The sequence below is a fragment of the Chenopodium album genome, chromosome 9 (assembly GCF_948465745.1).
Source record: "Chenopodium album chromosome 9, dcCheAlbu1.1, whole genome shotgun sequence".
NCBI lineage: Eukaryota > Viridiplantae > Streptophyta > Magnoliopsida > Caryophyllales > Amaranthaceae > Chenopodium > Chenopodium album.
In genome coordinates, this window is record NC_137842.1 from 806488 (window position 1) to 821075 (window position 14588).

Below are 14588 nucleotides of genomic sequence, written 5' to 3' on the forward strand. Positions count from 1 at the left end.
TTCTATATGCTCTTGTGGTTTGCTTTGTTTGACAATTGTTAGGGAAGAAAGGTAATTGGATGGATTTGATTGGTTGACTCTAAAGCGTGTTTATTTGATTTACCTTGGATCGCTTGTGCTTGATTTTTACTTATTGGGGTGAAGCATATTTATTGATTCATTGATGAGATCTTTGCTTAGGGACAAGCAAAGGTTTGACATATGAGTGCTAACAAGACCTTGGCAAAAATATTGCAATGCGGTTTCTTTTGACCAACAATGTTCAAAGATGTGTGGGGTGTGGTGAAAGCTTGTGACCGGTGTCAAAGAACTGGTAATATTTCAAAAAGGAATGAAATGCCTTTGAACAACATCCTTGAACTTGAAATTTTTGATGTATGGGGCATCGATTTCATGGGGCCTTTCCCGAGCTCTTTTGGGAGCAAGTGCATTCTAGTGGCCGTCGATTACGTGTCAAAGTGGGTGGAAGCGGTTGCATCTCCTACTAATGATGCTAAGGTTGTGGTCAAGCTCTTCAAAAGAGTAATTTTCCCAAGGTTTGGAGTGCCCCGGGCTGTGATTAGTGATGGAGGTTCACACTTTGAAAAGCGATCCTTTCAAGCTCTCCTTGAGAAATATGGTGTGAGGCACAAGGTGTCATTAGCTTACCACCCCCAAACAAGTGGTCAAGCTGAAATTTCAAACCGGGAGGTAAAAATGATTCTTGAGAAAACGGTGGATAGGTCTAGGAAAGATTGGTCTACAAAGCTTGATGATGCTCTATGGGCCTATCGCGCCGCGTTCAAAACTCCTATCGGCACCACACCATACAAGCTTGTTTATGGGAAGTCATGCCACTTGCCGGTGGAACTTGAGCATTGGGCTCATTGGTCTATCAAAACATTAAATTTTGACCTTCAAAGCGCCGGTGAGAAGAGGTTGCTTGACCTCCACGCCTTGGAAGAATTAAGGTTGGATGCATATGAGAATGAAAGGATCTACAAAGAAAAGAACAAGGCTTGGCATGACAAGCATATTAGCAAAAGGGAGTTTAAGGAAGGTGACAAGGTCCTACTATTCAATTCCCGGTTGAAGTTGTTTCCGGGTAAGCTCAAGTCAAGATGGAGTGGACCTTTCACCGTTAAGAAGGTATTTCCATATGGAGCGATAGAAATCTCAAATGAAAATGGTGAACCGCTCAAAGTGAATGGACAAAGGCTCAAGGCATACTTTGACGGTTTTGTGCATGAGGAAGCCAAGGTTGTTCACCTTGATGAGTTTGATGTTCCCTACTCTCATTGATCCCGCAATGTCGTCAAGCTAGTGACGTTAAAAGAGCGCTTCCGGGAGGCAACCCGAGTTTCTCAACTCTCTCTCTCATAAACTATTACTTAATTTCCATCACTCTTACTATTACTAACTTTTCTCTCAATGTCTTTTGTAGGTGTTGATAAAAAGAGAAGTAAGATAAGGTTTTGTGAAAGTGAAGTAATAGGGATTTTTAAAATAATAATAATAATAATAATTTTATTATTATTATGCCTTACTATTATTACTTCTCAAAAAAAAAAAAAAAAAAGAATAAAGTGCAGCATCAGGTCTGCACGAACGTGCAGAACATCGCACGTCCGTCCAGAATCAGGTAGGAAGTTAATAAAATGCTCCACAGTTCAGCACGGATGTGCCAAAATCAGCACGTCCGTGCGTGTTACTAAGAACGGACGTGCACAACCCCGGCACGTCCGTGCCAAATCAGGCAGGAACTCCACTTATTTATGCCCGAAACGACTGTCCGTGCCGATTTCAGCACGTCCGTGCGTCCCCAGATTCAGCTGATAGCAGCACGGTTTTAATCTAAATTTTTTTTTTCCTCACTTTCACTCATTCAAAATCCACGATTCTCACTCCTCCTCTCTCTAAAAACTCCTCTTCCTCTCCTCCTTACTCACTCAATTCTTCATTCTCACCTAAATTCTCACCCAAATAAATTCAACTTTTTATACCAAAATCTTCACTCCTTTTCAACAAATTCACAAACTACTACTCCTTTTATCACTTTAACCCCAAAAATCACCCAAAAACTCAAACCCTTACTTGAAAAAAATTGATTTGGGGGTTTTCTTTGGAGTTCAATTTCAAGGCAATTGGTTGAAGGAGTAAGTTCAAGGAAGCAAAAGGAAGGTTAGAAAGGTTCATTTGCGGGTTTTACACCCACGATAAGCTCGGTATAATCGTTCCTCCCTTTTACTAATTTTATGCTTGAATTCTTGAATTTTTGCGTGAAATTGCTTGAGAAAGTTTGTTGAAATTGGTTGTGAGTGATTAATAATTGATAATTGTCAAGTATTATTGAATTTGAATGAATTTTGGTGTGTTTTGAAAATTCAATTTTTGTAAGTGAGGTTGAGAAATTGATTTTCATACATGACAAAGCATGCTTGTTTGAGTAAATTGTTGTGTTGGATTGTTTGATTCTAGTGCATAATTTTGATATTGAATTGTTGTGGTTGCATTAGTCTTTGTTGCTTGGTGATTCACTTGTCTTAGGTGGGAGACTTAGAGCTTGGCTTGATTGTGTTGTAATTGTTGGCCTTGTTTGAGCTTTGGTTGTGTCTTAGTGGACTTAGCGCCTATTGTGTGTTTATTGTGTTGATTATTTGGTTGTGGTTTGTTTAATTGCATTGCATAAAGACCGACCATGTCTAGAAGAAATCGACCTAGAAACACGGACGCTAGGTACCACAACCCTTCTCCTCCTCCTCCCGTTGATCCACCACAAGTGGATACAATGGGAATAATTTTCAATAACCAAACCTTTTCGAACAATTTTCTTAGAAACAGTAGGAGGAGAATTAGGCCAACCAAGTTCTACAATGAAGATGTAGCCGAGTCCCTAGGGGTAGGGGAGGACATTAGAATGTTATTCGAGGGATGTGGCCTAGGTGGTTGGCTAGACTTACATGCCCCGACCTACAAGAGATTAACTCTTGAATTCCTTTCCACCCTCCAAGTCCAACGGGACACAAACAAGAACCCCCGCCGCATTACCTTCCAACTCATGAACACCCAACAAAACATGACCATCAATAGGGTGAACCAAGCTTTTGGGTGGCCTACGAACGAAACCATTGGGGCAAAGGATAGGCCACCCCGTAGCTATAACGTGGGTGAGTTTTGGAGGAAGATCACCGGGCTCTTTAACTACAACCCAAGGACCGATAAGGCCACGACCATCATCCACCCTGCATTTAGGATGTCACAGCGCACCATAGCGAACACGACGTTCGCTAGAGGTGATAGTTCGGGGGTAGTGTCCACTAGGGAGCTCCACTTCCTATGGCACTTGAGTGAGGGTAGCACGACCTTAGATGTAGGGTCTTGGTTTGTAGACCACCTAGAGGATGTTGCCACCGGGTCCGGTAACATCACCATAGGTGGTACGATCACTATTATTGCTGCTGCTCTTAACCTTGATTTTGCAGATCAGGAGGTTTGCCCAGGTGCGATGCAGATTGATATGCAGTCGCTGAGGACAATGAGATGGATAGAGGACGTGGAAGGGTCGCACCCCTACCTGTGGCACGTGAGTGGGCGGTCCTACGCCTACCTCCCCGACCCGAAGCGGACCTTCATCTACGACGAGACCAACTGGGTCTTTGAGAGGGACCACGATTGGGCTCCCGGTGATGAGGACGAAGAAAAGGAGCAAGAGCAAGGAGAGCAACAGCAGAAACTATTGAGGGTAAAAATACCTCGTATACGTGGACCAATCCCATAGTGACATGTGGCCTAGTTATAGGGTGACACGTGTCACCACGGGAAGATGCCACGCAATTCAGAGCCCTTAAGGTCTCAGGCCAACCTCGTAGCGACACGTGGCCCAGTCAGAGGGTGACACGTGTCATCATGAGAAGATGCCACGTGTTTAGGGCATGTGTTCCCTCTTTAATCAGCACGCCAGAAAGCCCTAACAACGTCAGGGCCCAAATCCCGAGAGATATCAATGAAAGCCGCAAAACGGCGCCCCCAGAGTAGCACGTGGCATTCACTGATTGCGCAGCCAATCACGCCACGCAAATCTAGGGTACAAACCCTAGAAAGGGGCACGAGTCCCACCCCTATAAATACCCCAATCATTTATGATGGGAGGGGTGGATTAAGACATTTACAAACACAGAGCATTAAATAGCTCCAACTTCTCTCTAATTCCTCTCTCTAGCCTTTTCCGTTCTGATCACTGACTTGATCGTCGGAGGCGAATATTCCGTTGATCGGAATATTCGTTGTTTTGCAGGTTGGACTGTCTCGTGGCCAGAAGAACGTGACCAGTATCCCAGGAAATCCAAAAAACCCCCGAAACATTTGGCGCCGTCTGTGGGGATACTCGTACGTTATGGCGATAGACGGTCAGACACCTAATCCAGGCGAGGATGGACATGTAGAGGATTTAATCCCTACAATCCGTACTAGCGATCCTCTGATAGCCACATTTCAAGAAGCTGATGACCCTCTTGTTACCGCAGCCTCTCTTAAGGCCGTGCTTAATAAACTCAGAAAAGAGATTGAAAACAATGGAGCCTCTACCTCTAGGCAGCCGCCTAGGAAAGAGGAACAGAGGGCTCCAAAGAAGACACACAACAAAGCAATCCATGCAACGGACGCTGGAAACACCCCCTTTCAAAGGCCGACTGGAAGGTCCCCGAGGGTACCACGGACTAATTTCTCTGACTTGCTGGTGAAAACACAGTCGGCTGGGGGGAGGGGTAGGCAGCCTCGGAGAGAGGAGCCTGAGCCGTCTAGACTATGGAAGGACGCAAGAGATTACCTTCGGCATAAGCAGCGGGAGCGCGTCGCCTACTCGGACACGGCCTCAACCCCAACTATGCCGGATGATTTTTCACATCATTCTCTTTCCCAACATACCAATACGACCATCTCTAGTGGAAGTCAAGCGGTCCGCACCCCAACTCCTATTCCAGTCTTTCATACTCCAACTCCTATTCCAGCTCAATCACTGCAATATCAACCTCCTCAGGGGTTCAATGGCTTGATGCAGCCGAACCCCCAGGCATACGGACAATATGAGCCATATGGGCAGGTGTACGGACAGACTCCTTATCTGGCTGGACCGTCCGTGCAGCCACAACCCATCGATTGGCATATGCGCCTACTTACTCTGGGAGATAATCCGCCCCCGTTTTCGCAAGATATTTTAAATGCCCCTCAGCCGCCAAAGGTGAAGAGTGTACTTGTGGGAGCCTATGATAGCACGGGCAACCCAGAAGAACACATCACCTCGTACAGGAACCTGATGTACTTGCAAAGAGTAGACGATGCTACTTGGTGCAAATGTTTTCCGGCCACTCTGAAAGGTGTGGCGCAGGATTGGTTCAACAGTTTGCCGGCCGGATGTATTAATTGTTTCACTACTCTTAGTTTGCTGTTTGTGGGAAATTTTTCATACAACATACCGCCTCGAAAGACTAGCCTTAACTTGGCGACAATCGTCCAAGGAAAGAATGAGGGCCTACGCTTGTACGTCCAACGATTTAACCAAGAAAAAGCCCAAGTTCATAATCTGCCGGACGAAATGGCTTACTTTGAATTTCTCCGAGGATTAAGGCACAATGGTTTTAAATTTGACCTGGTTAGGAAAAAGATTCGGTTATACGCAGGTGTCTTGCGGGAAGCCGAAGCTTATATTGAAGCAGCGGACTTTTGTTCGCTCACAAAATCAGAAGCGCCGGCCAAGGGGGCTGAGAAAAAACCTTCTCAGCAAGACTCGTCCGGCAAAAAGAAAGAAGGAAAAAAGAGAAAAGAAGTCTGGGTGGCTGATGCCCAGCCACAGAAGTGTAAGAAGGTCAAGGCGTACGAGCCCCAGTTTGAATTCAACAAGGATTGTTATTCTATCTTGATGGAAATCAAGTATAAGTTTGAATTTGAGAAGCCACAGCCGCTGAGAGGCCCGGCTCAGTATAGGAACAAGAACAAATACTGCCATTACCACAAGGACGTGGGACATGACACAAACGATTGTATCAACTTGAAGAGACTGCAGGACAAGCTAGCCGAGAAGGGCATGCTGAATTCGTATGTGATGATGTAACACCCCAATAATTCTCCCTTTTTAAACCACTTACTTTAAATAAAAATAGAGGAGAACCATTGGCATGTTACCGCCACGTGTTAAAACGTTAAGGCTTTATCAAAGTATTGCAGCGGAAATCCAACTTAAATCTTAAAATAATATAATTTAGAAAACCAATAAGTCAAAGCTTACAAATTGGAACCATAAAGACCCTTATTTAAAAACCAATAATCAAAATCCCAAAACATAATTAGAATAATAAAACATAAATAAGTTTAACACAAAGAACGAATACCCTCAATCACACCAATCCCTTGACAATGCGTATGTCAAATCCCCGAACTTCACATCATCAAGCTAACCTGTGCAATGCTGCTCCCCAATAATACAAGTGTAATAATTGGATCATCACAGGGTCATTGAAAGGCGAAGGCCATGACCAAAAGAAAACACACAAAAGCACGCAATCAGCAAAGCTGAGTACATACAAGCTACAACGCACAAAACCTAGCATGCTCAACTAATTAAAGTAAATAAACATACAACACGAATTCTTTAATCTAGACTCCACACTTAAACAATTCAATCGACTCAACATACTTGCTAATCAATTCCAAACACTTGACTCTTTATATTTAATTTAATTAATTTAATTTGGAGTAAGCAATAGACGAGGTTGTCTAATCCACCAAATCATTTTGGTCCCAAATGACCATTTAAAATAAAAGTTTAGCGCGATGCAAGAATGGGCGCGACTCCATTCTCACAAAGTTAGTCTAGGATCCTATCTAACTTTCATTATAAAATAAAAATGTAAATACCAAAAGAGAAGAGGACATGTTGATCAAACAAGCCTCGGAAAGCCACGGGCTACCACCGTGTACCCCAACCCATAATTGTCAATACTCTAGAAGTGCACGCTTTCTAGAGTTTTATTGCTCATCCCTGTTTCACTTTACGTGATTATAATTTTAATTAATAGCCGACTCAATCAAATAGACCATACCTAAAAATCATACATCAATTTATTTTTAATCTTATTTAGGACAATGGTGATCACATCACAAGTTGACCTTTAATTTCAATAAACCTCCAAATTGTTGAACATAGTCAACCCATCTAGCCATTTCAGCTTAATCCACTTTTACTCAACATACTAACAAGTCATGCTCGAGTAATAAATAAAATAATAATAACCTTGTGGAATAATTAATAAATTCATTCCACTTAAACCATTCAATTCCAATCCTTTAATAATCCAAATGTGGTTAACAAACCAATCCAATAAAAATATGCTTGTATCAACATTCCATACAAATAATTAATTCAATATAATTCAACATGCTTGCATCCATAATTCCATGCAAACATAATCAATTCACCAAAACATGTCTCATAAACACAAGCACATGAATTAATTAAATGTATAACCAAACAATTTTCATCCAAGTGTTCTCTAATCATGAAACTAAGGTCTTTTCTATTGGTACCTAAACATGATACTACTTGCAACGAAGTAGACATGTACGTACCTCGTATAAACAATCCTTTGCGCCACTTTTAAAAACTAGAAATCACCTTCAATAATCTCCTCTCCTAAACCAAACAATAACATCTCAATCAATACTCAATCAATCAAATTTATAGCAACACTAACTTACTTTAAAACCTTCAAAATCCAAATCAAACAACACTTTAAAACCCTCCCTTTAGTTAAAATTAAAGGCTTATATATAGTTCTTTAAATTTTCTTCATAAAAACCTTAAAATACATCATTATACATGAAATTGTAGCAAGTTTAAAGTTTAATTAAAATCTTAAAATTATTTAAAAACCTCTAATAATCTCCCTTTTTAATGGGTGATTAAACCCTCTTTATAAAACATCAAAAGTAGTACTTAGGAACTATTTCCAGCACTTAAAACTTCAATAAAAAAAAATATATTTATGCTTAATTAAATTTAAACATAATTAATTTTATTAATCAAACTCAAGGATAATATTTTAAGTATAAAAAACTTCGTTAAAATCAAAAACTGCCCAAAAATCATATTTAGAGGCTGAATGTGGCCACTAGAGGGTGGTTCTCACTACCAAAGGTAGTGAGTCTTTCTTAAAACGTTGTTTCCACATGGAAAACACTACTTTTGTGTCAAAATCGGATGAGTTCAGAACCTGATCGGGATTAAAACGGGATTAATATTAATGAACGGAAATCTTAAAATTAAAACACGAATTTAAGTGTTCAAAACAATTTGGAATTAAGTTAAACTAATTAGTACTTATAATCACCAAAATTTCAAAACATCATTACTATAAAAGCCCTAAATCAATTGTTCATAAAAACCCTAAAATCATGATTTTCAATAATTAAAAACCCTAGGTTATAAAATTTACAAAATCTGAAAATTATGACACTTATAAAATCTGAAATTATAAAGTTTAATCATCAAAATACAATTTGATACTAATTAATTTAATTTCAAACAATAAAATCAAAACCCATAATCAATAATTATAAATACACAAATTAATAAAACAAAGAAGAAAGAAAATAAGACTAACCTTTTGTGTGGGGAATTTTTTTGGGGATTCATGGGGTATTTATAGGAGAGAATTGTAGGGTAAATAAGAATATTGGGCCTCATAAAAATAATGGGTCGATTACAAATGGGTTAGGCTTGTGTGATTGGACATAAATTGTAGAATAAAGGTGCATAAAATAATTTGTTCAAATAAATTTCGACCCAGATTAATAATTTGAAACTTTTGAAATTAAATTATGAAAAATAACAAATAAATATTATAAATAAAATAAATTTTAATTTATAAAATATTTAAAAAATACGGGGGATTACAGATGAAGTCCAAATTCACTTACACACGGACAAACAACACGTCCGAGCAAAAGCAAAAGAATGACAAGAATAAAGATAAGGGAGATGATGGGAACTGCACTGATTCAGGCTTTGTGGCCGTGATATCAGGAGGATTTGCCGCAGGCGGCCCCACTATGAATGGGATCAAGCAGGACGCCCGGAACTTGGGAAAGGTGATGCAAATGGACTCAGTAAAGGCTGAACCCTTCCCCGAAGTAATCAGCAGTGAGGCCGATCGGGGGGAGGTCAAAGCCTTACACAATGATCCCATGGTATTCATTATGAAGATAGCTAATTTGAAGGTCGGACGAATATTGATTGACACGGGAAGCGCGGCTGATATCATCAGCCTGACCGCCTTGAAGAATCTAAGCTTTCCAAAGGATGCTCTCCAGGACATCACTCACTCGTTGGTCGGATTTGGGGGGAATGTCATCCACCCGGTGGGGAGGATAGACTTACCTGTCTGGTTTGGGAAAAAAGGGGAAGGAAGGGATATGGTTGTCCGCTTCTTGGTTGTGAAAGAGCTGACTGGATATAATGTCATACTCAAACGTCCTACACTGAATGCAGCAAAAGCAGTCATTGTGCCTCACCTAATGCTGCTAAAGTTTGAGAGGACGGACGGGAAAATAGGTACAATCCAAGGAAGTCAGAAGATGGCAAAGGAATGTAATCAGTTGGCGGTTAAGCCTACAGCGCGCAGACCAAAACCGCCCGAGCCAAAAGAAAAAGGAACCTCACTCCCAACACACCAGGTCGGCCAGAAGCGTAAGGCGGCCAAGATAGAGCAAGCATAACAGCTAATGACTGTCGGTCGGCCAGAAGAGTTACGACCCCAGCCGGCCGGCAGCCACCAAGATATAGTGCTTGACCCCGATCAACCAGGTCGGACGGTTAGTGTGGGCACTATAGCTTTGGGTGTGCTTGGGGATGAGTTAATTCAATTGTTGAGGAAGTTCAAAGATGTATTTGCATTTGATGTTGGCAAGATGCCAGGTATAAGCCCTGACCTGGCCGTGCATAAGTTGGCTGTAAACCCGACCATTAAACCTGTCCGCCAGAAGAAAAGGAATCATGCAGAAGAGAGGAATCAGGCGGCCGCAGCGGAATTTAAAAAGCTTCTGGACGCCGGTTTCATTCGGCAATGTTATTACCCAGAATGGGTGGCCAATGTGGTCCTTGTGAAGAAGCCGAATGGAACTTGGAGAATGTGTGTGGATTACACCGATCAGAATAAGGCATGCCCTAAGGATAGCTTTCCCTTGCCCAAAATCGACCGCCTGGTTGATTCGACGGCCGGGCATGCCCTGATGAGTTTTATGGACGCATACTCTGGATTCCATCAAATTCCATTATGGGAAGAAGATCAAGAGAAAACAACGTTCGTAACTGAGCAGGGGTTGTATTGTTACAAAGTTATGCCATTCGGCCTTAAGAATGCCCCAGCTACCTTTCAACGACTTGTTAATACAGTCTTCAGAGATCAGCTCGGCCGGAATATGGAGTACATTGATGACATGATTGTCAAGTCAAAAGAGTCGGCCGACCATTTGAAGGACCTACGAGAAACTTTCACCGAACTCAGGCGGCATAAGATGATGTTAAATCCAAAGAAATGTGTCTTTGGTGTTAAGTCCGGTAAATTTCTTGGATTTTTAATTGATCAGCGTGGAATTGAGGCCAACCCTGAAAAAATCCAAGCCGTCATGGACATGAAGTCACCAAGGACAATTAAAGAAGTCCAAAGATTGACCGGCTGTTTAGCAGCACTTGGTAGATTTCTGTCAAGATCAGGGGACAAGTGCCGCTATTTCTTTCAAACCATAAAAAAGAAATACATGTTTGAGTGGACAGAGGAGGCCGAGGAAGCATTCGTATAGCTAAAAGACCATCTACATACATTGCCTCGGCTTATCAGTCCACTTAAGAGTGAGAAGCTATTTATCTATCTTGCCATCTCTGAACACTCCCTAAGCGCCGTCCTACTTGCTGAACGGGACGACCACCAGATCCCTGTCTACTTTATTAGCCACATACTTCATAACGCCGAGCTAAGGTATCCCCCTATTGAAAAATTTGGCATGGCATTATACATGGCATCGAAAAAGCTGCGGCCATACTTCTTGGCACATTCAATTGTGGTCTACACAGACTAACCTCTGAAGAAGCCATTTACAACTCTAGAGGAAAGCGGCCGTATGCTTAAATGGGCCTTAGAAATGAGAGGCTTTGACATTGCATTTGAGCCAGAAAAGCAATTAAGGGGCAAGCCTTCGTTGATTTTTTAGCTGAAATGACTCGGCCGGATCTTCAGACGGCCGGAGACCAGATCTGGAAAGTGTTCGTGGATGGTAGTGCGACAACTACTAGTTGCGGGGCAGGTGTCATATGTCAGTCTCTTGAGGGAGATAAGTTTGAGTACGCTCTGATATTCCAGTTTCAAGCCTCTAATAATGAGGCCGAGTACGAAGCCCTCTTGGTCGGCCTTAGAATGTGTAAGGCGGAAGGAGCGACGAAAATTGATGTATGCTCGGACTCCCTACTTGTAGTTGGCCAGGTGAATGGAGACTTCGAGGCGAGGGAGCCGGCTATGATAAAATACTTGAAGATTGTAAGAGGGGAGGCTAAGAGCCTAGATCATTTTACTCTACAGCAGGTTCCTCGTTCGTCCAATCATCAGGCGGACGCCCTCTCTAAGTTAGCATCCTTAGCATCATGTGATACTCCCAGGTCGGTATTTTGGGAAGTAAAAGAAGAGAGGAGTATTGATGCTGAGCCATTACATATCATTGATAGAAGCTCCACTTGGATGGACGGGATCATATCTTACCTAAAGGACGGATGGGTTAAGCATCTCGTACGCCTCAACTGAAAAAGAGAAGAAAAAAATGTTAGAAATTTCTTCAAAATCAAATAACCTACGTACGTGTAAGAATATATGTCCATGCGTCCACCTTGGGGCAGGTTCTGGTACAGGCCGTAGGCGGACATAAATGTGGGATCCCGCAGCCAGCTGGATAAAGGGACCCAGTTACTTGGAACGCGCTCAGTTTTGCCGTTCCTTTGCACCCGCTTGACTTTGAAATATTCAAGCTGGTGCTCCTGGCTGGGGTGGACGGGTGGCTTATCAGGCTTAAGGTCCCCGCGTCCAAGCTGAATTGGCTCAGCATTGAACCAATTGATCCGCAAGTTAAATTCAACATCTTTGGTTTTGATGCGGTAGAATCGGTGCTTCATGTCACGCCATTTAGAGACGCGGTCCACCACCATCATGTAGTCTCTGGTGGTGCTCAAGATGAACCAGCCGTCCGTGTCCGCGTCCAGCTTAGTAAGTGAGTGCATCTCACAGAAAACTGCAAAGTCTGGCTTGAAGCCTTTGCAGATGCACGTCACCAAGTACCCAAAAATATTCAACCAGCTATTTGGCATTAGCTGGAAGAGGGCTATGTCATACTCGTCCAAGATTGTGCGGACAAAAGGATGGAGGGGGAAGCGCAGTCCGACGTCTAAGGCCGCCCTGTAGACGCTAAAGGATCTTTGGCGCGGCCTCTCTTCTTCCCAAGCGGCCACGGCGCGGGACTTCCGTGGGGGCTGAATCTCGAATCCCTTCCCAAGGTGGAGGAATGTCTTGTAATCCTCAAATTTGTAGTTTAGGTAGCCCAAGGCTGTGCTACCCATTATGCAGGCGTACGGATCCTTGAAGTTGTCAATTTTGGCAACATCCTCCTCGGCCGCCGCTCCACCCTCGGCCGCATTCTCAACTTCATCCTCCTCTCGCTGAGGAGCGCTCCCAAACTCGGAAGACAGCACTCTGTCCAGATCGGCTGCCTCCGCTGAGCTGCGGCTCCTAGAACTATGGCCGCCTCGGGGAGAGATAATGTCTTCAAGTGGCCTTTTGCCTTTATCTTTGGCACCGGCCGCCTAACTCCCAGTAAGAGGTGCTCTGCGAGGGGGCAGGTCAGACGGTTCATTAATTGAAACCCCCGTTCTTGGTCTGTCCGACCTGCCATATCGGAGATAGAGTTCTGAGGGGGTGGGGACGGACGTATCAGCGTCCGCCCGAGAAGAAGAAGGAGGTCCTTCACAGAGTAGCAACTCGGCCCCATCCATGACCGAGCTGGCATATTGGGGGAACCTCAACCCCGGAGTTCGCCCGGACGTTCCCCCCGTAGTAGAAGCGCCTTGGGTTCTTTGGCGCTCCTCGAACGAGGAAGTTACTTCCACGGCCGAGCAATGAGTGCCCGTGGAAGCGCTCATAGGAGTGGTAGAAGGGGTCTCTAAGTTAGCATTATTTGGGTCATAAGGAGGCCTAGGGTTTACCAGACTTCCGTCTAGATATCTGGAAGCATGACGATCGTACGTTTGCATCATCTGTGCCATGTTCGACTGCAGGGACAGAGAAGAATAGGTGGATGTGAGTTGGTACGCACTAGAAATGGACCCACTCCATGAAGAAGACAACTCGTCTCCGTCCACTCTAGACTCCTCAGTCCCAGGCAAACGACCGATCTTATGAGGAGAAACGGACGAAGCCGAGTGTTGAGCCAAATTTTAAATGAACAAAGAAATAAAAAAAATGCAAGGAAAAGAAAACGGGCGGCCTACCTCTGTACGTGTTGAAAACTTGGAAGCCTTGAAGATTGATCGGAAAACTCAACAAATGTTCCCGGAAAAATCAAACACACGGCGGAGCTCTTGAAGATTCAAAGGAAAACACACTTTCTCTCTCTAGAAGCTCTGACTTCTCTCTAGAAAATGTAAAGTTCCAAAGTGCCAAAATGAAGTCAAACCCCTTGTATATATAGGCAAAATTTATGGGGGTAAGATAGTAAATTCATCTTTCCCGCCTAACAAAATTGAACGGTTATAATTTAAAAATTTGACCTAGAATTTGGAGGGACAAGGAGCAACACCGTTAAACTAGGCGGAAGAGAAGGTGACCTAATAAACGGCGCGTCCAAAGAGAAGTTGGCAGAGCTAAAGCTCCCTCCGCAATGGCAAGACGGCCGCATCTCCCAAAAGCGAGACGGCCTACCTTCGTCTGCGCCATTTGTATAGATAGGCGTTCACTCTAAAATTGTCAGGCGGATAGAAAACTGACAAAACCCTAATACACTTGTACGCACCAAGGCTATTTGAGGTCAGAGGAGTCGGCTTGTATGCGTACGAGCCACCCTCTTTGAGGGGAAAATGTTGAGGGTAAAAATACCTCGTATACGTGGACCAATCCCATAGTGACACGTGGCCCAGTTATAGGGTGACACGTGTCACCACGGGAAGATGCCACGCAATTCAGAGCCCTTAAGGTCTCAGGCCAACCTCGTAGCGACACGTGGCCCAGTCAGAGGGTGACACGTGTCGTCATGAGAAGATGCCACGTGTTTAGGGAATGTGTTCCCTCTTTAATCAGCACTCCAGAAAGCCCTAACAACGTCAGGGCCCAAATCCCGAGAGATATCAATGAAAGCCGCAAAACGGCACCCCCAGAGTAGCACGCGACATTCACTGATTGCGCAACCAGTCACGCCACGCAAATCTAGGGTACAAACCCTAGAAAGGGTCACGAGTCCCACCCCTATAAATACCCCAATCATTTATGATGGGAGGGGTGGATTAAGACATTTACAAACACAGAGCA